A 23,590-nucleotide genomic window follows, 5' to 3' on the forward strand; every position below is an offset into this window, starting at 1 on the left:
GTCTGGGCCAGAGGAAACGCACGCCTCCCCATCCCACCCTCGCTCCCTGCCCTGAGGCTGCACTGTCAGGGCCAGAAGGGGCCTCTGTCCTTTGGGTTCATTTGATTTGCTCTATTTATTTTTAAGCTTTCTATTTCTTGCTCCTGAATGTTCCCCTCAAGTGACCGAAATCTGCTCTGCCACATGTTTTTATAAGAAGTTACAAATGACACACCGGAGAGCTAAGAGCAGGTTTATTTTTAAACCCCGGGCTCTCGGTGACACCGACTGCCCATCCATTAGCTCCCTCGATCAGGCAGAAATGCCTGTCGATGCTAAATGGTGCCTGGACCCACACTGGTGCCAGGCCCAGAGAGGGCCTGGCTGGACCCTGTCCTGGCCGAGCCCACAGAGCGAGTGTCCAGGCAGCAGAAGGACAGTCCGGAGCAGGAACTGCCTATTCCAGCACAGCACGATCGACACCATTCATTCATTTTTCATCCCACAGATATTTTTATCACTGCACGCAGGCACTGTTCTAGCTGCTGGGGATACAGCTGTGAACAAAATGGACAAAATAAATCACTGCTGCCTGGAGCCCGCCGCGGAGTGGGGAGACATGATGAACAAGTGGGTCTGCCACGTCCTGTCAGGTTGTGATGTGTGCTACAAAGGAACAGGAAGTAGGGGACGGGATGGGGCGAGGGGAGGACCAGGGGACCCCCTGAGGAGGTGACATTTGAGTAGAGACATAAAGGAAGTAAGAGCACGAGTCACACGAATGTCTAAGGTTTCCTGGAGAGAATACAGCAAGTGCAAAGGCCCTGGGGTGGGACCAAGCCCGGCCTGCTGGAGGACCGCAGGGACTGGAAATGTCATGACCTGCCTCAAGCGTGGGCTCGGCAGGGCCCCCTTGCTCAGGCCCCAGAGCCATAATGTGGATGAATCAAAGGAGTGGCAGTGAAGCTGAGGGACCAGGCAGGGGGACAGAGGGTGGTCTGGGCCCGAGATGACCAGGATCTAAGAGGGGGCGGGGTGGGGCATGTGGGGGTAGGAGGGTTCTAGAGGATTGACAAAATAAAAACTGGCAGGACTGGGTGGTCCCTGGGGGGTAAGGAGAGGGCAGAGTCAGAGATGCCTCCTTGTTTCTGGTTCGGGTGAGTGGGCGCTGCAGGAGAAACAACGAGATGGGAAGGGTGGGGAGAAGCAGTTCTGATGGGAAGATGCAAGGTTTTAGCTTTGAACTTGTCCAGAGCCAGGAGGCCATGTGCCACCCAGAGGGCAGAAGCTGCAGGAGCCCCAGGTGAAAAGGTCCAGGGGGAGGGTGGCCCGTCCAGCTCAGTCAGCACTGAGTGTCCAGCACTCAGGACAAGCTGGGAACACCAAAGACCCTCAACTTGGGTCACGGCCTCAGGGGAGAGGTGGTGGCACATGGGGACCTGTGGCTGCTGAAACATGCACAGGAGATGGGCCCGTGGGCAGGGGTGAGCTCACACAGGGAGGGAGAAGGCCGTGGGGAGAACCAGGGCACCATCTCAGCTCAGGCTGCCACCACAGGATACCATGGTGTGCAGGCTTCGGCAACAAAGCTGTGTTCTCACGGTTCTGGAGGCTGGAAGTCCGAGAGCAGGGCACCACCACGGTCGGGCTCTGGCGAGGGCCCTCTTCCCGGTGGCTGACTTAGCCTGCTCTCCCACGGTGGAAGAAGAGCGAGCTGGCTCTCTGGCCTCTTCTCCAGGGGCACTAATGGCATCACGGGGGCTCCACCTCACAACCTCGTCACCTCCCAAAGGCTCCTCCTCTTAATACCGTTGCTACTGGGGGCAGTTAGGGCTTCAATGGATACATTGGGGAGGCACGATTCAGTCCATAGCAGGTACTGATGTATAAGAATAAGGAGAGACAGAGGAGGCAGGAAGGCAGGTCAGCAGGATGGCAGGGACTCTGGAAGGTCCCGGGGGCGGGGGGGGTGTCTCGGAAGGGCACCAGAAAGGGGTGCAAGCAGGGTGAGGGAAGGAGCTCCCTATTCCGAGCGGTAAGGAGTCGCACACATGGCAACTGTAATCGGGATTCAAACAAGCGCCTGGGAAACACTGAGCAGCAGAACACGGATTTCTGTTAGGAGTACAAGAAGCCTTATGAAGTTCTGCTTTCACACTTGGCCTTGAAAGTGGTCTATAGGTGGGAAGATGGAGTGGAGGGTGGGGAACAGGTGTTGAGGTGAGAAAGGCAGGGCACAGAGCTGGAACTGAGGGGCCTGGTTTACCTGGGGCAAAGGTACAGGAGGGAAGTAGTCAGAGATAGAAGATTTGAAGAGGGAAGAGGGCCATGCTCAGGATCCGGCAGGCAGCCTAGGGCCGGGACAGGACAGGCTGCAGAGCGAGGGAGAACCTGGGAATCACACAGCCCCGGACTCCTAACGAGCTGCAGACAGGAAGAACAAAATCACACTATCTTAAGCCTTAGGATCTTATCAAGTCTTATAATCTTAAGATAATTGAATCATAGAATCCTCAGAGACCTAGGTTTTTTAAATCACAGAAATTTTGCATCTTAAATTGCTCAAGTGTCAAGCTCTCAGCCACCTCCCCCTCCTGGTAATGAGAATGTGTACTGTGCGCTCAGTGCTTTGCACACACTGCGTCACTGGGTCCCCATGACAACCCTGGGAACTGGGAATTATTATTTCGCCTGATTTTCCAGATGAAAAAGCCGAGGCTCAATGAGTATAAGTTGTTGCTGAAGGTCAGACACCTTGCAGGCAGCGTGGCTGGGACTTAGACCAGGCCTCTCAGCCTCTGCAGCCCATGCTCTCAGCCTCTCTGCTGAGGTCACCCACCCTCTGTGCTCACCTCCAGTGGCAGGGAGCTCACTACCTTCCACCAGGGCTGTCCATTACTCTAAATGTAAACATGTATCTCCTTCGTAGGACATCTACTCAGTGTCCCCGAATCTGCCTTGGAGAGTCCCCGGAAGAAGACAAATATCCCTCAGGGGCTCCTTAGGGACGGGGGCAGCTCCCCAAGGTGGCACAGCGATGGCACAGGAGAGGAGAGTCCCAGATTTAGGGGAGTCCCACTGCAGCCCGTCCTGGTGAAAGGAGGAGAGTTTATCCTGAAGGAGAGTGTCAGCTGGGGACCCTGGAGCAGGCCCACTCAAAGACAAATGGAGATGGAGCCCCGAATTTGGGGACACGGCATGGCTGAAGGGGTGGGGGGTGTGGAGCAGGGAATGCACAATGCAGAAATACAATTCTGTTCCGAGGGTCAGAGCCACGGGACCTAATAAGATTGGAATCGTAAGTGCTGTGCCTTTCTCAGCTCTTTTCTCTGAAAACTTGTTCTGCAAAATGTGCCTTGCACCATCCATCCTCCCAGATGGCTTTTTAAGTGAAGCTGTTTGTTAAGTGGGAGAAGAGAAAGCAGATTGATCAAAGGGGGCAAACCGGCAGAGCTGCTGCCATCCCCCAGGGAGGAGGCGCAGCAGGAGTGGTGCGGGGGGGGGGGGGGGGGGGGGGGGGCGGGGAGGGTCCATGGGGTCCGGGAGGGAGCTCAGCCACAGCTGGTCCATGTGACCAGGGTCCCCCTCACAGTGCCTGGCCCCACTGTGGGCCCAGCTCTGGGGTGAGCACTTCGGACTCATTGGCCCAGACGGTTCTCACACAACCTGTGCAGCAGGTGCGCGGCTGTCTCAGCGGGTTCGAGCTGCTGTAACAAAGAACCATGGACCGGGGTCTCACTGACATGACTGAATAACCTGCCCAGGGTCGTGTAGTCACTAAGTAGCACAACCAAACTTCAGGCCCAGGCTGTCCGCCTGCAGAGTCTGGGTCCTTGACCATCCTTGCTTGCACTGCAACGAAATGCAGCGAATAGCAAAGAGCAACGTGGTCAGCTCTGCAAAGGTTGAAAGTGGGAGTGTGATAACTGCCAACTGTCTTTTATAAAGTGCACTTGGTAGTTCAGTCTCCAACAAATAGCTACTCAGCCCCTCCTGGGCGTCAGACCCTGTTCCAGGCTCTGGGTGAATAGAAGGGAGGAGACCAGCTGGGGGCTGTTGCAATAGGTGGGCATATGAAGACCCAGGGAAGGAGAAGGGCTGTGTCTTGGCACTTGGCAGGTGAGGACAGGTGGGACGGGACCAAAACCTCTGACTCCCTGCCCAAGCTGCCTGCCCTCTCCCCCAGGCTGCTTCTTGTCCTTGCCATGAGTCTTCGGGACACCCAGGAACCCAAGGTGATTGATGACCCTGTAGCTGGGAAGCCAGTGCCACAGGCCAGGGCTGTGGATGTGAGACAGGCACCTGCGTGGGCTGCTGGGGGGGCGTCCCTCAGGGTCACTTTCGGGAGAGCCACTGAGTGGTGAAGACCCTGAGCCTGAGAAAGGTTGCTGCTCTCAGTGCCGTGATTCCACCTGCAGGAACCTGCCCCGAGGACATGGTCAGGGACAGAGGCACAGGGCCCACAGTGTCTGTCACAGCCTGATGTGCACAGGACGCCCGCAGGCCTCTGAGCGGCTGCCAGGAGAGGGTGGTGCGGTAAATCACCGTTCATTGGAACGAGGCACAATTACCGGGCTGGCCAAAGAGTCTGTTTAGTTTTTTTCCATACAACGGCTCTGGCAGCGCTGAGTTGTCCTTGACTTCATTTGAAACAATTTTGTTAGATTGTATTGTGACAGCTGTCATACCAGCATGAATTTTTTAAAGAAAAAACTTATCAAAATAGGTGAATCTTTGTGTGTAGTCATTTTAATACAGAAGATGGAAGAAAATGCACAGCATTTTTGGCATAGTGTGCTTTATTACTTCAAGAAAGGTAAAAATGCCACTGAAATGCAGGAAAAGATTTGTGCAGTGTGTGGAGAAGGTGCTGTGACCGACTAAACGTGTCAGGTAGGTTTGCAAGGTCTCGTGCCGCAGATTTCCCGCCAGACCGTGCTCCACAGTCGGGCAGACCAATTGAAGTTGATAAGAATCAAATGGAGACATTAATTGAGAATGATCAATGTCATGCCACATGAGAAATAGTCAACATACTCAAGATATCCAAATCAATGAAGTCATTGGTGAAAATGAAAAATGTGTCTTTTATTTTATGGGAAAAAACTAAGCAAACTTTTTGGCCAACCCAATACAAAGTTATTAACATCATACATTTGAAGAATTTTCACTGGTTCAGGAAAATGCTGATGAAGGAATTATAGGAATAAATTGAATATAGACAGGGCCCCAAATGTACAATATTTGTGCAAAGAGCAAGCTCAGATGATGATGATGACGGTGATGACGATGATGATGGTGATCATGGTGGTGGTGACGATGATGGTGATGGTGATGATGGTGACGATGATGGTGGTGGTGGTGATGATGGTGGTGATGGTGATGATGATGATGATGGTGACGGTGGTGATGATGGTGATGGTGATGGTGATGATGATGGTGGTGATGATGATGGTGATGATGATGATGATGGTGACGGTGGTGATGATGGTGATGGTGATGATGATGATGGTGGTGATGATGATGGCAGCAGCAGTGGTGGTGCTGATGAAGGCTATTTATTGAACACTAGCTAGATGCCTGCCTTTACTTCTGTTATGTCATTTAAACCTCCTAACAGTCTGTATGTGGGAACCTCGTAGTCTCCATTCATGGATAAAGAAATGAGGCACAGAGTCGAAGTATTTGCCGAGAGTCGCACAGCTGAGAGGACTTGAGCCCAGGTCTGGCAGCATCCGAAACCCTCTCTATACTCTCTGCTACTGTGTGTGTCTGCCAGTCTGGGGCAGGGGGAGGGCAGAAGGCTGTAAAGAGTCCCAGAGAATGATGGAGGTGCAATGGTTACCAGTCTCTCCTCCCTCTGAGGTGGGTGCCACTATCATCCCTGTTTTGTGGAAACCAGGTCACAGACCTGCTCAGGCGAGGTGGTGATGGGGCTTGGACCCAGCCTACGGACTTCACCTCTCAAGTTCGATTTACCTCTCCTGTGAGCAGCTGGCTGGGGCTACAGAGGGCCGGGCACAGACTTGGAGCCATGTGCCCTGAGCCCAAGCACGTCCAGGGCTGCTCTGGGACTGTGTGGATGGTGCACAGAGCTCCCCAGCCCAGCCCAGCCCCACTGTGAGTAGCCCTGGTGACTCCACCAGGCTGAGTGTGTCCCTGCAGAATCCTGGAGTTTATCCAGGTGTCCCCTCTAGGGGCCACAGCAGCAGTTAGAGCTGGGTGGGCACAGAAGTCCCTGGCTGCCCTGTAGCTCACCCTCAGCTCATTATAGCTGCATTTGCACCAGTTCCCTTCACAGAAAGGCAAGCCCCAGGGCAGGAGGATCAGGGAGCCACCACTCCAGGGTTCCTCGAAGGTGGAAGCTGCAGATGCTTCCTGACACACTGTTGAATTATCGAATTATTTCCCTTAACACTGGTTTCTGCCAGACACCCCCACACTCTCCGCACCACCTCAGGCTCCCTGCTGCTCCAGATCTGGCTTCGCAGGAAACTCAACAGCAGGCTGGCGATGGCTCCCCATTCAGACCCATGTGCCTCTTCACACACCCGAAGAGGAATGGCACGAAGACACTGAGATTTTATTCTCCATTCCTCCCCAGCCCCCCGACCCCACCAAATGTGTGAGTATCTCCTTGCTGCCGTGCTGGCGACCCAGATGTTCTCCCCAAGGCAGTACCGCAGGCCCCGCAGGAGGGTAGAGCTGCCTGTCAGGGGTGGGGGAGAGGAAGAGGGAACAGTCTCTCCCTCCCTCCCTCCCTCCACCCACCGCTCCCTACCACACCCTGTGGCCCACACGTCCCTTCTGGGGTGCTTAAAACCCAAAGTCTCACTGCCGGCATGCAGATGCCTCGCCTGCTGGAGGCTGGCGGTCCAGGCCCCTTTCCAGCACGATCTCTAGTGCAGCTGGACCTCAGCCACGGCCACGTGAATTCGCAGACTCCGCAGCAGGGTGGAGGGGGAGGGCATGTCAGCTGACTCTGTGAGTGTGCGCTTTTTCCTTACCAAGTGCACTTCTTCCTCACTCCCCACAGCCCAGAGGGTCACAGAAATTACAGGTCTTCTTATAAAGGAGAAACCTGAATCACAGAGGAGTAAGCTGTTCTCAAGCTGGATAAATCCCCCTCATCGGCCAGTCCTTACTGTCTCCGTGTCCTGTGACCCAACGTCACATGGGGGCCCTGACAGAGTCTGAACCTGAATTCTGGCCTGTCTAACACTGCAGTCCTCCTGTCCACTTGTGCACAGTCACCCAGGACCTCCATGCGCAGGCCACCGGCTCCGTAACCCCCGACAGCTCCTTCTCTTCTCCAAGGGGACACCCTAGGACCTTCACCGCACCCCTTCCATGGCATGGCTTCTCTTCAGTCCCCTTGCACCCCAGCCCTCTCTTCCAGTGCACGTAATGTCAAGGCCATGGTCTGAATGCATTTGAACTGTGATTACGCACTCACTGTGTGCTCAGCACCTGCCCTCGAGTGACCTGCTCCTGGGGAAGAAAACCTCCTCTCCATTGTGCCTAATGAGCCCCAAGGTCTTGCTGTTCCCCCAAACACCAGGCACATTTTTGCCTGGGTGCTGCACCCTCACTGCCCCCTCTGCCCGGAAGACTTGGCCCTCACACGCACACACGAATGACTTGGGTGTTGGTTGGGTGTCTGGGCAAGAAAACTGAGGTTCCTGAAATCTTAAAATTCTACGATTCTGACATCTGACCTTAGGTTTTATAGGTGACGATTCTGTTAAAGATTCTAAGAGATCCTCACACCCAATTCTAGGTTTCGGTGACTTCCGGGTTCTGAGGCACTGAGATTCCGGTAAGTGACCTTTCCCCCCGTAGAAACTTCCATTGGTATGTCCTGTCTGCCGGGAGCAGGTTTGTCCCCCCGGCCAGCCCCGTGTCAGTGCAGTTTTTCGTGCTTAGACACTGTACATTTATTGCACATTTGTAGCACACTATCACGATATCCACATGCTCTGGTCTCCAGAGTAAATACCAGAAGATGACGAACATTTGGAGATTTTCTGTGTGTAGAGGACACAGATCTTCCAGGGAGGGACTTTGACACAAGGTGCAGTGGTCACAATGGTCACACTCACTGCAAGGCAGGCTGGGGGCGCACTGCTGCTGGGAGCCCAGGGAGGGACGGGGTCCCTATTTTTGCCAAAGGGACTGAGGATAGCCTCTCGCATGCAGAGGCCTTGGACTGCTGTAAGAACCTGCAAGAGAGCACTTCCCACTGGGTCTGGACAGTGCATTGGGGTGGGGTGGGGAGAGAAGCAATTCGTTACTACCCCGTCTTAAACTAGAGGAAACTGAGGCCCAGAGGGGTTTCGCAAATCGCCTGAAGTCACACAAGGATTGATAAAAGATAGCGGTCCAGACACTCGAACCCGCTCCGGGCTGGCCAGCCCTTGTTGAGGGAGTTAACGGAGAAGCCATTCAGAAACTGAAACTATAGGAGCGACCTCGCTCCTCGTTGACATCGATTACACCTTCCCACGGACTGTCCCCCTCCGACGCCGAAGCCCATCATTCCCCTTCAGTCAGCCTATACCGTTAACTGAATGTGGGTGGACCGGCGCCGTGTAATTAATCACAGTGCAGTGGGTGGACACAGGATCTTATGAATACAATAACCTTGCAAGCATCATGGAAGCTCTTTTCCCCCCTCAGCCCCGCACTCGGAGCCTTGAAAGCTATTCTCCAGTTCTCACTGATTAGCAAGCCATTAAAAATTGTTGGGAATGTTAACTTAATTGACCACAGTGAGAGGTGAGTTGGACCCAAGCCAAAGGTTCTGTGGTGTGACTTAGATGAGCCCAAAACGGGAAAAACTGTAAGGAAAGGACCAGCCACATGAACACCCTCTGGGGTCCTTGTCCCTCAGGTGGCTCTCACAGGGTCTTAATCCAGGCCAGAGCTCAGGCCCCCGGGCTCGGGCTCGCTTACCTGCTCACCTGCACCAGGGCCCCAGCCTCCTGTCTTGTCAGCCCCGCCCCCCCTGCAGCCTGCCCCACCCTCCCTCCAGCCTGCCCACGTGAACATTCCCTCGAAAAGGCCAGGCTCGCTGAAAGCAGCCGTGGCTCTCTGTTTCCTACAAATGCCTTAGCCTGGCATTCAAGCCCCTCGTGATGTGGGCTGGCCTCTCTCCCTGCTTCCTCTCTGTCCACATCCTACCCTCATCTCTGTCCCCACTGAGTTTTTGTCTCAGTTCCCTGCGCTGAGTCTGTCGGGCCTGTAGCCTTTTATACATCTCTGTTCTTCATCCCCGCTTGTCCTTCTTCTGGTCAGTCCGTGCTCACCATTAAACCCCTCTTGCTTCACCTCCTCCAGGAAGCCTTACAGGGTAGCCCAGACTTCTCCTTCTTGCAGGGCCTGAGTCAGTTGTCTGTTGCCATGGTTAGCCTGTCTTAACAGAATCATAGAACCTCACTGGTTAACCTCAGAATGCATGTATTGCTTGCTTCTCTGGGCAGCTCTGTAGAACTTGGCTGGTCCCACTAACATGTCTGGGGGCTCCATGTTTTTTGGCTGTGGTAGGCTGACCTTGACTGGGATGACAGGAGCAACTTGTCTTTTCTTTGTGTGCCTCTTGTCCTCTTGAAGGCGAGGCCAGGCTCATTCTCACGGCAACAGTAGAGATGCAAGAGGCAGCCCAGTGCACAGCCTAATCTGTGTCTCAGTAGCTTCACATCTGTTGACATCTCACTGCCAAGAGCAAGTCACACGGAAGAGCCATATGCTTTCTGTCAAGGGATGGGACAGCCTCCCATCCACAGCGGGAGGGAGTTGCAAAGTTCCATGGCAAAGGGTGCTGATGTGGAGAGTGGGTGGGGAACTGGGGCCAAGCAACACACTTCACCACAGAGACCGCACATTCATCTCCCAAAGCGCTGAAGATACAGCAGTGTCGAAACCTTTTGAAAAATGTTAAACAGCTTTATTGCATTATAGCTGATGTACAATAAACTGTGCATATTTAATGTGTCAATTCTGATAAGTTTGACACATGTATATACCCATGAAATCACCACCACGATCGCGATAATAAACTTTCTTGTCTTCGTCTGTTCGAGCTGCTGTAACAAAAATACCACAGATGAGCAGCTTCAACGCACTGATTTTGCACAGTTCTGGAGGCTTGGAAGTCTCCGGTGGCGGTGCCGGCAGACTGAGTGTCTGGCGAGAGCCCACCTCACGGTTCAGAGGCAGCCAGCTTCTCGCCGCTGTGTCCTTACACAGCAGAAGGGGGAAGGGATCTCCCTGCAAGTCTTTCACGAGGGCACTCCTCCCCTTCACAACGTCTCCACCCTGCTGTCTCCACCCTCCTGGCCTAAGCAGCTCCCAAAGACCCGCCTCCTAATAGCATCACGTTGGTGGTTAGGACTCCAACCTATGAGTTTGGGGGAAGCAGACCCCAACCATCGGCTGAACACTCATCGCCCTCGAACGTTTCCCTCTGCCTTTTGGTGTTTCTCACCGCCACACCCCTCCCCTTCCCTAGGCGTGGTTGACGTGCTTTCTGTTCATTTTCATTTTCCAGCATTTCAGCGAACGGAGTTGTACCCTGTGTGCTGTTCCTTGTCTGGCTTCTTTCAGTCAGTAAAATTGTAGTGACATTCATCGACGATGCGTGCATCAATATTTCATCCCTTTGTATTACGGGAGAGGATTCCATTCGATGAATATACCATGCTTTGTTCATTGATTCACCTGCTGATAGACGTTGGGTTGTTGCCAGCTTGTAGCTGTTCCAATAAAGCCACACGGACGTGCGGGCACGAGGATCTGTATGACCACATGCTTTCTCCTGGGGTGGTATGTGTTTGACTTTTTATGAAACTACCCAACTTTTCCCAAGTGTCTTCGCTTTCTGCATCCCCACCAGCAAGTGGTGCATGGGAGTTCCAGCTGCCCCTCCCCCTCTCCCACACTTGCTGTTGCCAGTCCCATTCCCACCTCAGCGGGACGAAGTGGGATCGCACTGTGGCTTCCTTTTGCATTTCTGTGCCGATGAACGAAGTCAAGCCCCTCTCCATCTGTTCGCTGGCTAGCCCAGTCTCTGTGGTGTCGTGTCTGCTCAGAGATCTTCTTAAATTGGTTCTTTATTTTTTTATTATTAGTTTGTATTAGTTTTTAGAGTCCCTCACGCGTTCTGAATGGAGACCTTTATGAGACATACGTTTGGCAAATATTCTCCCATGGTCTGTGGCTTGTCCTGGGCGACACTTTTAAGCACATGATGCCTCTTCCCCCAGCAACCAACCATCGGTCAGAGCCTGGCTGATGGAATGAACGTGTCAAAGTCTGATCCATCTCCTCCATAAAAATAGAGTAATTGCCAAAAATTTACAAGGAAAGCAGCTTGTGAAGCCTCATCAAATCCATCTTCCTGCCCCAGATTACCCTGACTCTGTGGGAATGTCAGCCAGCAAATCACCGTCACTGTGAGGGTGGGGCAGTGGGACAGGTCGGAGAGGGGATTAGGCCCCTGGTCCAGCGTCACTTCGCTGAGCCAAGCGCGCCCCCTAATGGTCCAGGCTCACCCAGACCCTGAGCTGGGGCCTGCTGGGGCTCCTGGAGATAGGAGAAGACAGATCAATGGAAGCATCTGCTTCAGCTCCCAAGTTTCTGATGAAAACAAGTGTTTTCATTCACTGGGTAAATATCTTAGTGGAGATGGATGGAAATAGAGGTGCAACGGAGGTGAGTCAGTTTTCACTGCTGCAGAGGAGGCTACTGAGGGAGGGCAGGCCAGAGGGGGGAGAAGTTCGCACACCCGGGGGGCACACTGCTCACCAGCAGGGCACACTGCTCACGTCCCAGGCCTTTCCTTGAATATGCAAGTAACATTGTCCCAGCCAGAACCCCAGAGCTGGGGGATGTGCAGCCCCGCCCCCACGGCTCCATCCAAGGACTCCTGGCATTGGCAGTGCCCCCAGCCCCTCTTTCTCTGAGGTCCAGATCAAGTGCTCGATCTTCCAACCCCTCTTCTCCCTGTCTGGCTGCCTGCGGCCACCGGCCTTTCTCTGCCCCATGTTGCCCAAGCCCCGGGAACCTGTCAGCCTCCTCCATCTCCTGTGGGACACAGACAGAAGGCTGATCACCTGCCACTGACCTTCCGGAAGGTTAGGGCACAGTGCCGGGAGTCACAGCACTAAAAAGAGCTAGGCACCCTGCTCCAGGGCTCTATGAATCTCACTGCCCAGCCTCTCCCTCTCGGGCCCCAGCCTGCTGCCACCTGTCCCCCAAATGCCATATTCCCCTCAGACCACACCTTCTTGGGCCATCAGGGCCCTGCCTCGATTTTCTATGCTGAGTACCAGACACTGAGCCTCACCTTCACTCATTCCTACACGCCCAGGAGTGGCTTTCTGCCCCCCACCTCAAAGAATTATCCAATAAAGCATGAATTAATAAGAGCAAAGCGACAAGCCCAAGGCTCTCCTAGGACATTCTTATCCCTGCTGGTGCTGGAATGCCCCTCAGAGACTCCACTGTCACTTCCAGATTAGGAGGGTGAGACCCAGGACTCCGGGCCTCGGGCCTCACACAGGATGACGTAGGGCCCCACACGGCAGCGGGAGGCAGCAGACGCCTTTCCCCACCTCCCGTCTCTGAGCACAGGCTTCCAGGAGAGCCGATTCTGTGAAAGTTCGTTGACAAATCACACCAATTTTTAAATGCCGGCTTTCCCAAATTGGGTTCATGGAAGCACAACGTCTGCACGGCAGCAATGACTTTCAGGCACCAAGATTGTAAGTCTGAGGGACGTCAGACATGAAACGCATTTGTGGTCTAATGGGCAAGCGGATGCTGAGACAGTCCGGCAGGTACGAAGCTCTGACAGTTGCAAAGTGAGTCGCAAAACAGCAACCAAGATTGATTCTCACAGTCCTTTCATGAAAGAAAGAAAGGTTTATCCAAAAGTAGGAATGATGTTATTTCATGGTAAAAGACAGGCTTTTCCAAAAAGAGCAGTTGGCAACTTTATACTGACAGACTGCCTTGACCTGATTTCTCTCGTTTCCCTGGGAGCCTGAGACAATTTCATCTCAGGCTGCCATGACATCAGGTTCAAGTCTGTCCATCGGCCCTGTTCCAGGACTGAGGGGAGACTCTCATTCACTGTTCCCTCTGGAACCCTGGGGGCCCCAGTGTGAGGCATTTATTCCACGGGCTTCATTTCATCACCGTCCACCTGGGCCCACACCCCCTGCCCAAACTCACCCCCTGTCATCTGTTCCTGGCTTGGGATTCTGGACCGTCACCCAGACCTGAGACCCATGTGACTTGGGCAGAGCTGAGGCAACAACCACAGGTCAGGAGTTCAAATCCTGGTCTCTGTTCTGTCCCCAACTCACTGTGCGACCTTGGGCAGGTTGCCTCCCCACTCTGGGCCTCCGTTTCCCTGATTCTACCATGGGAGGTTGGACTGAATGATCTGGCTTCTCCCCCTTCTGGTCTAAGAGTCTATGATTCTGCACAGGAGGGTCCTGCTCAGACCATGATGGGGAAATGCACATGTCCTGCTCCGGGGTCTTTCCTGGGGAAGTGAGGAGTGAGGGCAAACCGCGGCAACCAGCGACACCACCAGCCAGGCTCATGCTGATCTCTGCTGGCCTGGCTGCAAGCAGCTTTCATTCCTACTGTGTGTGGAGCAAGATGAAGGCCTGAGCCAAAAATAGGTGCCCCTCATCTGAGAGGTAGATTTTAGGATTGAGCCGGTGAGAAGGAGGGAAGCCCCTGCTGGGTGACACAGTCTTGGGGGAGATGGAGCGGCGACAAGGGAGCCGACACCTGAGGGCCAAAGAGGGGGCGTGAGGATCGGGAGGAAGTGCCACCACTGTCATTATCTTCATCGTTGTCATCATCACCGGCATCATGATCAGAATAACAGGCTAAAATTATCATGGGCTCCCTGTGCACCAGTCCCTCTCTAAAGCAGTAGTAGGCCCAGGCCCAGCACACGGTAGGTCTCCCAGCTGGCTGACGGATTAACTCGGGGATCGTCCAGAAGGCCTGTGTTTGTTCCTGCTGGAACAGCAGCTCCTCCCATTTCTGATGTCTCAGAACAGCGCTCGGCAGACTTCTAAGAGTGAGATCGAAGAAAAAAGTGAACAAGGCCACCCACCGCCCCAGGACAGAGGTGCCCATTCACGAAGGTTCCCGCTTCTGTGAGCAGGAGGCTGTCCCTGCCTGCCACTGAGGCCAGTGGCATCTTTATTGCCCTGAAGACAGCTATCAAAGCAGGATACGGAAAGGTCTGCAGTAAATCCTCCTGGCACGACCCTGTCCTTCTCAGACGCCCTTTAGGCCCCAGTAGGTCTGTTTTCATCAAGATCCAGCTGTTTTCATGGGGACTTTAAATAACTCCCTCTCTGTGGAGAAATTTATGTCCTGCAGAGACGCATGTGTCTGTGAACAGATGTCCCAGAGACAGTCAAGCCCTGCAGGCTGTTGGATGGTGACAGGAAGTGTCCTCCCTGTCCTTCTATCCTCTGGGATGTCAGTGTCCAGCGACTCAGTAGATGGCACCATGGAGCGCCAGGCCATGGACAGGATTCTGAGCACCGAGAGAAGGTTCAGTCACGTGCCTGTGCTTGAGGAGGTCGTGGGCAGATGAGGCAGACAGCCCCACCGGCAACACGCACCATCCTACCTGCAAAGAGCCAGGCTGGCGTTTGCACAGGTGGGTGCCCTTCCATGAGGACCTGCTGTAGACAGCTCTGCTCATGCAGTGCCTGCTGTGTGCTGGGCCCAAGACCAGCGGATCCACAGGTGTCACGCTAACTCTCACAGCAACCCCCTTCACTGTAGGACCAATGAATCACTCCCACATTGGAGAGGAGGATACTGAGGCTCAGAGAAGTCGAGGAACTCACCCAGGTCACATAGCAGGCTGAGTCAGCGTGTGCTTTGTGGACAGCCAGCACAGCGGCAGCTCCGCCCACCACTGCCCGTCCCACCTCCGAAGGAGGCTGCGTCTGCTGGGGCAGACCTAAGGCAGATGGGATCACCCAGTTCAGGGAGTCAGAGTTTGGAGTGGGTGCTAGGTTGCAGGTTCATTGTCACCCTCTCACTGTGAAGGTTCCTCAAGGCTACCACATTAGCCCAGTTGAGTTTACTGGCCCCAGCCCAGCAGCCAAGAGGCAAGACTCAGGTCCACTTGTGCATTAGTATTGTTTGCATCTACTCAGAATCTACTACCCTCACCTTCTCATTTTCCTTTAGAACCGTGCCCCTCACCTACCATTTATTTATACTTTGGGTATTTTGGCCAGGATTGAGCCCACCATGGCTCTAAGGGTGAACACGAGACTTGAAAGTAGCCCATTGGTGAGCTCCAGTCCCCTGGACTTAGTGATTGGCTCAGAGATGAGCACAGGACTCGGGTTAATCCAATCAGAGTTTGTCCTTAAGCTCTGGCTGAAAGTGGTGTGAAAGAGATCTCTTCTTTCCTTTAAGGCCACTAAGCCTGTCAGAGGTAGAACGGAAGTTGCTGGTGGTCATTGTAAGAGAAGCCTGTCTGAAAACAAAGCCAGAAGAGATGAACAAGTCTCTAAAAGATGGAGTGGAAGAGGAAAAGAGGGATGGTCAGGACAAACAGAACGTGAGACCCTCATCGGTCTGGGTCCCTGCTGGGCACTCAGTGCCGGAGGCTGCCTGCAGAGCTGGGTGCAACTGCCCAAGCCCCTGGGTCCAGACAGGCTTCAGTCCAGCGGCCCCCCCCCCCAGATGTTTCAGTTTCACTGGCCATTGAGTTTCTATCTCAGCAGTTTGCGATGTGTTTCTATCACCCACAACTCAGATGAGTTCTAATCCATGGGTGCTCTACAACCACCAGCAGGAAACACGATGTCTTATGCATAGTAGATGGTAAGTGAATATTCAGGCGATGCAGGAGTAAATGAATGAGCCTGGCCATTTCTCCCTCTCCACCTCCCTCAGCCTCCCCCTGCCCCCAGCTGCAGATCACCTGGGCAGGACCACCGCTCCAGGGACTAACAAGCAGGCCTGATGGCCAGTCAGCTCCTTTCCCCATTGCAGCAGCAGCGTCTGCTCTTTGGGCCCTTGGAGGAGGAAGCAAAGGCTGGGAGAGGGGCAACCCGCCCAGAGAGCTGCCGCCAGTTTAGAAGAGCAGGCTCAGGAGCTCTCTGACCCCGAGGTCAGTGCCCCACACACTGCATTCTGGTCTCTCAGGAAGGTGATGAGGGACTGCCTGGTATCTCCTACATGGGCAGGGTTCCCAGGTTCCCTACATTCCTCCAGGAAGCAACTGCCTGAACATGCCATTCAGGTGGGCCCCAGGATGGCCAGAAGGACCAGGCACTCCGCACAGAAAACTGAGGGCAGATCTCAGGAGGGCATGTGGGTGTACAGTGGCCAGAATGCCGCCCCTCCCATTCCCACTGGACACTGTGCTTTCACAGAAACCACACCTTCATTTTCCTAACAACAGAGTATTTGCATGCAGGGGTGTGTGAGTGAATGAATGAATTCAAATATGTCATTTTAAATGGAGTCCCAGAGATGGCCCTGGCTGATGTGGCTCAGTGGATTGAGTGCCGGCATGTGAAACAAAGGGTCACCGGTTCGATTCCCAGTCAGGACACATTCCTGGACTGTAGGTGATGTATGAGAGGCAACCATTCAATGTTTCTCTCCCTCTTTCTTCCTCCCCTCCCCGCTCTCCAAAAATAAAATAAATAGCCCTGGCTGGAGTGGCTCAGTGAATTGAGGGCTGGCCTGCAAACCAAAGGGTCACTGGTTCAATTCCCAGTCAGGGCACATGCCTGGGTTGTGGGCCAGGTCCCCAGTAGCGGGCATGTGAGAGGCAACCACACATTGATGTTTCTATCCGTCTCTTTCTCCTTCCCTTCCCCTTTCTCTAAAATAAATGAATAAATAAATACATCTAAAAAATAAAGTAAATGGAGTCCCAGAGAAGTCTAGTGATTTGTCTGAGGTTACACAGCTCTGCACGACAGAGCAGGTCCAAACCCCAGACTTCTGTGGCTAAGGCCCGTGCTTCCGCCCTCAGCACATGCTGCCCCGCAGAGCGTGGGAGAGGAGTTAGAAAAGAAAGAGGCCCACATGGGCTGGGAGCATCAGGGAGGGCTTCCTGGAGGATGGGGAGCCCAAACTGGCCCTGACTGACCAACTGAAAGAAAAGAACATGCAGGGAAGAGGAGCAGCCCGCAGTTTGCTTCCCCCAGATCTTTAGGCTTCTGGGTCTGGAAATCTCTATGAGGAAGTTCAAGGTCTTCCCTGAGCAGATGCTCCCAGAAACCTTTCTCCAGAGCAGTGTCCAGGGCAGGGTTGGAGGCGGCTCCCAGGTAGGAAGTGGTGGGCAAGGTGGTGGAGCAGGGGCTTCTGGGAACATTCTGTTCTCTTAGCTTTCAGTCCCAGGTGCTCCTGATTGGGAGCAAGGATGCCAGTGTCCTTGCCCATCCGCTGTGAGGGGACAATGGTCTCACAAATGCTCTGATGAGGCCATTAGACCACATTCCCTCAGCCAGTCAACAGCACCAGACACAATCCCCGTAAAATGTCTCCTCAGCCCCCGGACTGCACAGTCCAAAGTCCTGGGATTTCCCTGCCAATTCCCCATGGGAGCAGCACCCCGTGAAGGCAAGAATCCCCCATTATGTCCACAACGGGGGATATTGGTCCATTTTCCTCCCTGTTCTCTTAAGTTGCAATGACAGCCCATTCCCATAATGAGCCTGTGAAACAAAACAACCCCATGAGGCATGAAAACACACACCGGCTCGGCTGCTCTCTGGGGTCTCCCCACGTGTCGGCGAGGCTGGGGCAGCAGGGACTATTCTGGGAACCAGATGCCCGAACTGGTGGGAGACACATTCGTTCTCTACAGGCTCGCTTTTCAGACGAAGGACTGGAACGGAGTCGACAACTCTTTCACACCTCAAACCTACTCTCCCCTGTCCCTCTCCCTTCATAGGACACTTGCTGATGCTGATTAAATGCAGACCCTGCAGCTGGTGCCAGGCATTTCGGGATGACACAGCGCTTCCTTAAACGTGGTGCCCTGGATACCTCTCCTGCCTAACCCTGGTATCAGCCTGTGGCTGAGACAGACTCCCCACCCTTGAAGGACTTTGAGACCTACCTGCAGTGTCACAACATTCCTTTAGTCCACACGACTGCTGAGCACCCGCTCTGTGACAGCCACTGTGTTGGAAGAACCAAAGGTCAGCAACGCCGCCAGTCTCTGACCCAGGGAGCTCGCAGGCTAGAGGGGAAGACAGAGACTGAGCTAGAACAAGACCAACATCACAAGCGCTCTGAAAGGGAGGTTCTTTGCGGTGCTATGAGAGTAGATAACAGGGGGTTTCAAGTGTATCCCAAAAGAGGAGACCCTATAGCTACAATCTGAAGAGTAAACCAGTTAACAGGTGAGCTTGGGGTTGAGGAACATGTGCAAAGGCCCTGTGGCCAGCCTTGGCAAGCAACAAGAACCCCAAGGCCTGTGTGGTTGGAGAGCAGGGAGTGGGTGGAAGCCTGAGGCAGGGGCAGGGGCAAGACTGAGCCAGAGCCTTGAATGCCACTGTCAGGATTTGGGTCTCCCTCCCAAGTGCAGGGGACCAGTGGAGCATTTTAAGTGGAGGGCAGGAAGCATAGTTGATGTGATCAAATCAGTGTTTCCAAATTAACCCTCCAGCCGCAGCAAGATGAGCTATGGTGGGAGGAGGTGCTAAAACAGTATGACCTGGAGATGGGAGCCTTGGCTTTGGCCAGGAGGAAGAAAGATGGCTTCCCAAGGAGGAGCTGGGAGCCGTGAGCGTCCCACCTCTGGGACGCTCACACAGTCATCTGACACGTGGGCACTGCGCACCGACCTCGTGCCTCCCAGAGGGGCACCAGCGTCGATAACGACAAAGTCACCGTCCTCAAGGATCTGACAAAAGGAAGGGACAGATCTTTCCCTGATGTTTCAGGGACAGCCAGCTCCTCTGAGGCCCGTCTGGGAAGCCCTGAGAGTCAGCTGGCTTTCTTATCGGGCGAGAAAGAAAAGGCCAGCGGGGACTGGTCGGAGTGGGGCCAGAGAAAGCCGACCACCCCAAGGCAGTGAGGGGGTCTCAGCGAAAGGACGCAGAGTAGGGCTAAGCCCGTGAGACCAGATGTCGTCAGGCCGATGTCCCTCTCTTTCCCTGTTCTGTCTCCCTTTATGGCGAACCCCCACTTCATCCATTTTGCAACCCTCATCGATAGTTCCTGGTGCGGGATCCCAAGTGAGCTCAGCTTGGGTATTTGCTGAGTAGACCACGGCTGCCAGCAACACTTAGAGTTTGATATCCTCCCACCCACTTTTCCAATGAGCAAATATAAATTCAGAGAGGTAAAGACACTTCCCAAAGGTCACACAGTGACCACATAGCAGAAGCATGGTGTCCAGGCTGGTGATGACATCATAAGCATTGATGTTTACCCAGACCTTGATTTTGGTGATCAAGACAAGCTCTGCCTGAGCACCAGGCAGATCTGCAACACTAGCAATAGCTAATACCCATTTGGGGCTTCCCGGGTGCCAGACACAGGCTCTAAGCATGTTGTGTCTACTCATAAGTTTCATTTCACAATAACCCTGTGGAGTATGTTCCGGTCACGCATTGCCACAGTTACGGTACGTAACAACCACAAAACTAGTAGCTTAGGTCAACGGATGTTTATTTAGCTCATGAGTCTCCTGGCTGGCTGGGCAGTTCTGCTGCTTTGGCCAAGCTCCTTCCGGCTTGTGCAGTCATCTGTGGTTTGGCTCAGGTGATGTTGGCTGCCTTCCTTACACATCAGGGGCTTCGTGTGGTCTTTGATCTTCCAGGAAGGTTGGCCCAGACTTGTGTGTTCAAACAGAGGTTTCGGGTTTCCAAAGATGTGAGCAGATGCACACAAAGCCCTTCAGGCCCCTTAGAATCAGCACGATAGCACAAGCAACATATTCTGCTGGCCAAAGCAAGTCACAGGGCAGTGCATCCCGCAGGGGCGAGAAAGAAGCTCCACCTCGTGGGTTCCGGCCCAGAGAGTATGGATCTGAAGGGATGCACAGCTGGGGTGTTTTTGTCATCAGTCTGTGATGGGCATCACAGCCAGCCTGAATTTTCAGATGAGAGCTCCGAGGTTCAGAGCCGTGCCTTGCTCAAGATCACACAGCCATGACTGGGCAGAGGTGAGGTTTGAGCCCAGGTCTGTGCCCTTCTCCATGACTCTGCTGCCTCCTGAAATCTGTGGACAAATCCACGGGCAGAGAAACCAAGGCTGGGGGAACCTAGGGCTTCTAGGATTCTGAGCAGGAGGCTGTTGGGGAGAGGGAGGCCTGAAGCCCTAGGTGGCCTCTGACAGCAGGAGGAAAGGGGCTTTTATCCCCTAAGGAGTTGCCTGGGCAGAGGACTCCCCAGGTGTCAGAGCCCACCTGCCTCTGAAAGAACTTGGAAGGTACCAGATCCAACTCTGATGCCAGAAGGAGGTCTTGATTAGATTTGTGTATTCATGTATTCACCCATCCAATACCTGTAACCTTGGAAGGAAATCCTCATAACATGCTCTGCCCTGGCACTCATTCACCCTGACACTCAATTCAAGTGTCTCCTCTTCCAGGAAGTCCTCCCTAATACCAATAATTAGTCACCCCCCCCACACACACACACATACATACTTTGTGCTTTTACTATACTCGGGAGTGTCTCTGGACTGCCATTGCTGATTTACGCACCAATCTCCACCCCCGGGTCCCACGAGAGGGCAAGTCTCCAAAAGGGCAGGTGGGGGCCACTTAATCACTGCCCTGTGTCGTCTCCCCTGCTGGCTAGAGGCTCCAGGGTGAGGCAGGGGTGTGCACATCTCACCCAGGGTTTCCTTGGAGCCCAGAACACTATGGGGCACAAGGCAGGTCCAAATGGAATGGAGGAAAGGAGGGAGGAGACAGGAAGGAAGAAAGGGAAGACGGGAAGGGGAGAGAAATAAAGGGACCTGCTTCACAGACAGGTGAAGACAGGAGGTGACACAGGTGAAGACAGAATCGCAAATTCGTGTTACGAGAAGTGAGGGAAGCAGGAAGACTTGAACATTAAAACTGGTCCCACTGTGGCCAATGACATTTTGCTTAATCAAAAACAAATTATTCCACACCCCGGGTGAATCGGAGAGTTCTTCAGAGTTTGCTCTCAGCAGAGCTTTCTGGAGTGAACCATTTCTTCTGGGGCCTGTTTCATGCTGAGCTGTATACACACCCAGGTTCCTGGGGTCAGAGAGAATCCCACCCCCGACCCCCGAAGAAAATAGAGGCTCTGAACCCAGCCTGGGTTTGGTGTCTGGTCTATTGAGCTGTATGACCTTGGATAGGTCACTCAGACTCGCTGAACTCCAGCCTCCTGCCACTCTGAAAAAACCCCAACAGTTGAAGTCTCCTCTTCCTTTTTTTGCTGTGTCTCCAACAGCCTTCCGGACCTTGGGCTCAGCTCTGAACCCACCTCTTCCAAGAAGTCACCCAGATTGCACCCACTGTAAACTTCAGCGACTCAAGCACTTGGCCTGGAGGTTGAGTGCCAGGCTGTGATGTGATGCCTGGGCCAGGAGGTCAGGAAGGGAGGGGCGGGAATTGGGAAAGGGCTCCCAGCACTGCTCCCCACACTTGTTTGGGGAGGGGGAAGTTCTAAGCTGTTTCAAGCTGTGTTCAGAAACGTCTGTGCCTGCCGAGCTGCTAATTCCGGTGCCATCTGCCTGTGTTCCCAGCCCTGAAGCCCTGGGATAAACAGTTTTCTTCTGTGGTTCTTAAGGGAAGTTTTGGCAGGGGCGGAGAGAGAGAGGAGGGAGGCCTCAGAACGTCTTGTTCTCTAAAGAGAAGGCACTGCCCCGCAGAGAGGCCTTGGAGGGACTGGGATGTCATGTAAATTGGCGCCCTGCTAAGGGGCACCAGTGGGGTGCATGAGGGCAGGGGAGGGCTGAGTGGCCGGGAAGGTGGCACCACTGTGAACCCTACCTCCCCCCGCCCACCTTTTTTACCGGGGGGCTGCTTGGGGTGAAGAGATCCTGTTCCCAAGGCCCAACCTGCAGTCTGGCACAGAGAGGTGTCTGCAACATTCGTGGAATGAGTGATTGAGTGAAGAAATGCACGGGGATGGCGGGCAGGGTGGGGAGGGGTCCGATGTGACATGGTGGGAGGCCAAGTGGCCGCAGGGTTAAGGGCTTCAGTGAACTCTCCGGTGGTGGGGACCCTCTGGGGTGGCCTCCTGGGGTGGTAGGGTGGGCAGGACCTGTGACTTTTTTCTAACCACGAAAACAGAGCCAAGGTGTGGGACATTACTTATGGGATTTGATTGCAAAATGTTATGGCTTCCATCTTGCTGGTTGACTCATTCTGTTGCCTTCTTGACTTGCACACTTAGACAAAGCAAGCTTCTGTGTGGAAGTCACCCCCCCCCCCCACCAGCAAGGAACCTGACACTAAGCCTTAGAGTCCCCTCCAGCCAGCAGCCACCAGACAGACAGCCTAGGCCTGAGGCTCTCAGTTCATCAGCCCCGAAGCCACAGTGCTGCCAACCACGCCACGAGCCGGGGAGCAGGCCCTTCCCCGCTTGACCTTCATGCAATATCCTGGTCTTGGCCGACAATTTGATCATAACCTTGTGTGAGCTCCTAACACGAAGGATCCTGTCAAGATAAAAATTTGATCTTGAAACCCACAAGGAACAGGGATAATCTAAAACTTGAAAGAATTGTTTAAATATAAACCACGTGTTTCTCTCCATTGCCCACATTCTACTTCATTCTAAGCACCACGGGCTCACAATGGGGAGGAGACATGCCAATAATCTAAATGCAAATCACCTTTGGCAGGGACACCCCTGGCATCGGGCTGGAGAGTGCGTCAGGCAAGTGCAGGTAACTACCACTGTGGCTGTGTTTGGTGGGAGCAGTTTAGGAAGCAGTGGTAGGGTGTTTTTCTCTTCCCATTCTCATGTTCAAGGTGAAAGAGATCTCAGAATGCCCACAAATTGCAGGGTAAGCTGTAAGGATGTGTCACTCATGGAATCCAGGCAGGTAAAAGCAGAGGATCCTGGTTCCACTCTGTTCCCATCCTCCCCTCTAAGCATCTTGCAGGATGAGAGAGCGTCAGAGGTCACCTCAAGGGCATCCCCCCCCAGGGCGGGAGCCATGGCCCCACTTCGCACCCTGCTAGGCTCATGCTTGCGCTGGCTCTGCAGTGGTAATCACGCAGGCCGTCCCTGAGGTTCCTGGTCAACAGGGCCTCCACCGAGCCAGGTCCAGCTCACACTCAGTCACCCTGCACGCTGTCTCTGCCCACAAGGGATGTCACTCTAGGGGCTGGCCCTGAGCTTGCTGCTGCAGAGGTGGGCTGGAGGGCAGCAAGGTAGAGGGAGGGGACCCAGGCTCCCAGGAGTTTCAGGATCAAGGCCTGTAGAGCCCTTGACATCACCCAGCTGGACTGATACTGATATGGATAAGAACACTAACAGAGAGAAGCTGCCGTGAATCTGCCATGCCCCGGGTACCATGCTGCCCGTTTTCCAGGCATTATCTTGTATCATTGTCAGATTGTCATCCTTGCCTGTGACAAGGAGGC

Source organism: Sturnira hondurensis, unplaced genomic scaffold (assembly GCF_014824575.4).
Source record: "Sturnira hondurensis isolate 20B ecotype Veracruz unplaced genomic scaffold, ASM1482457v3 Scaffold0009516, whole genome shotgun sequence".
NCBI classification, from domain to species: Eukaryota; Metazoa; Chordata; class Mammalia; order Chiroptera; family Phyllostomidae; genus Sturnira; species Sturnira hondurensis.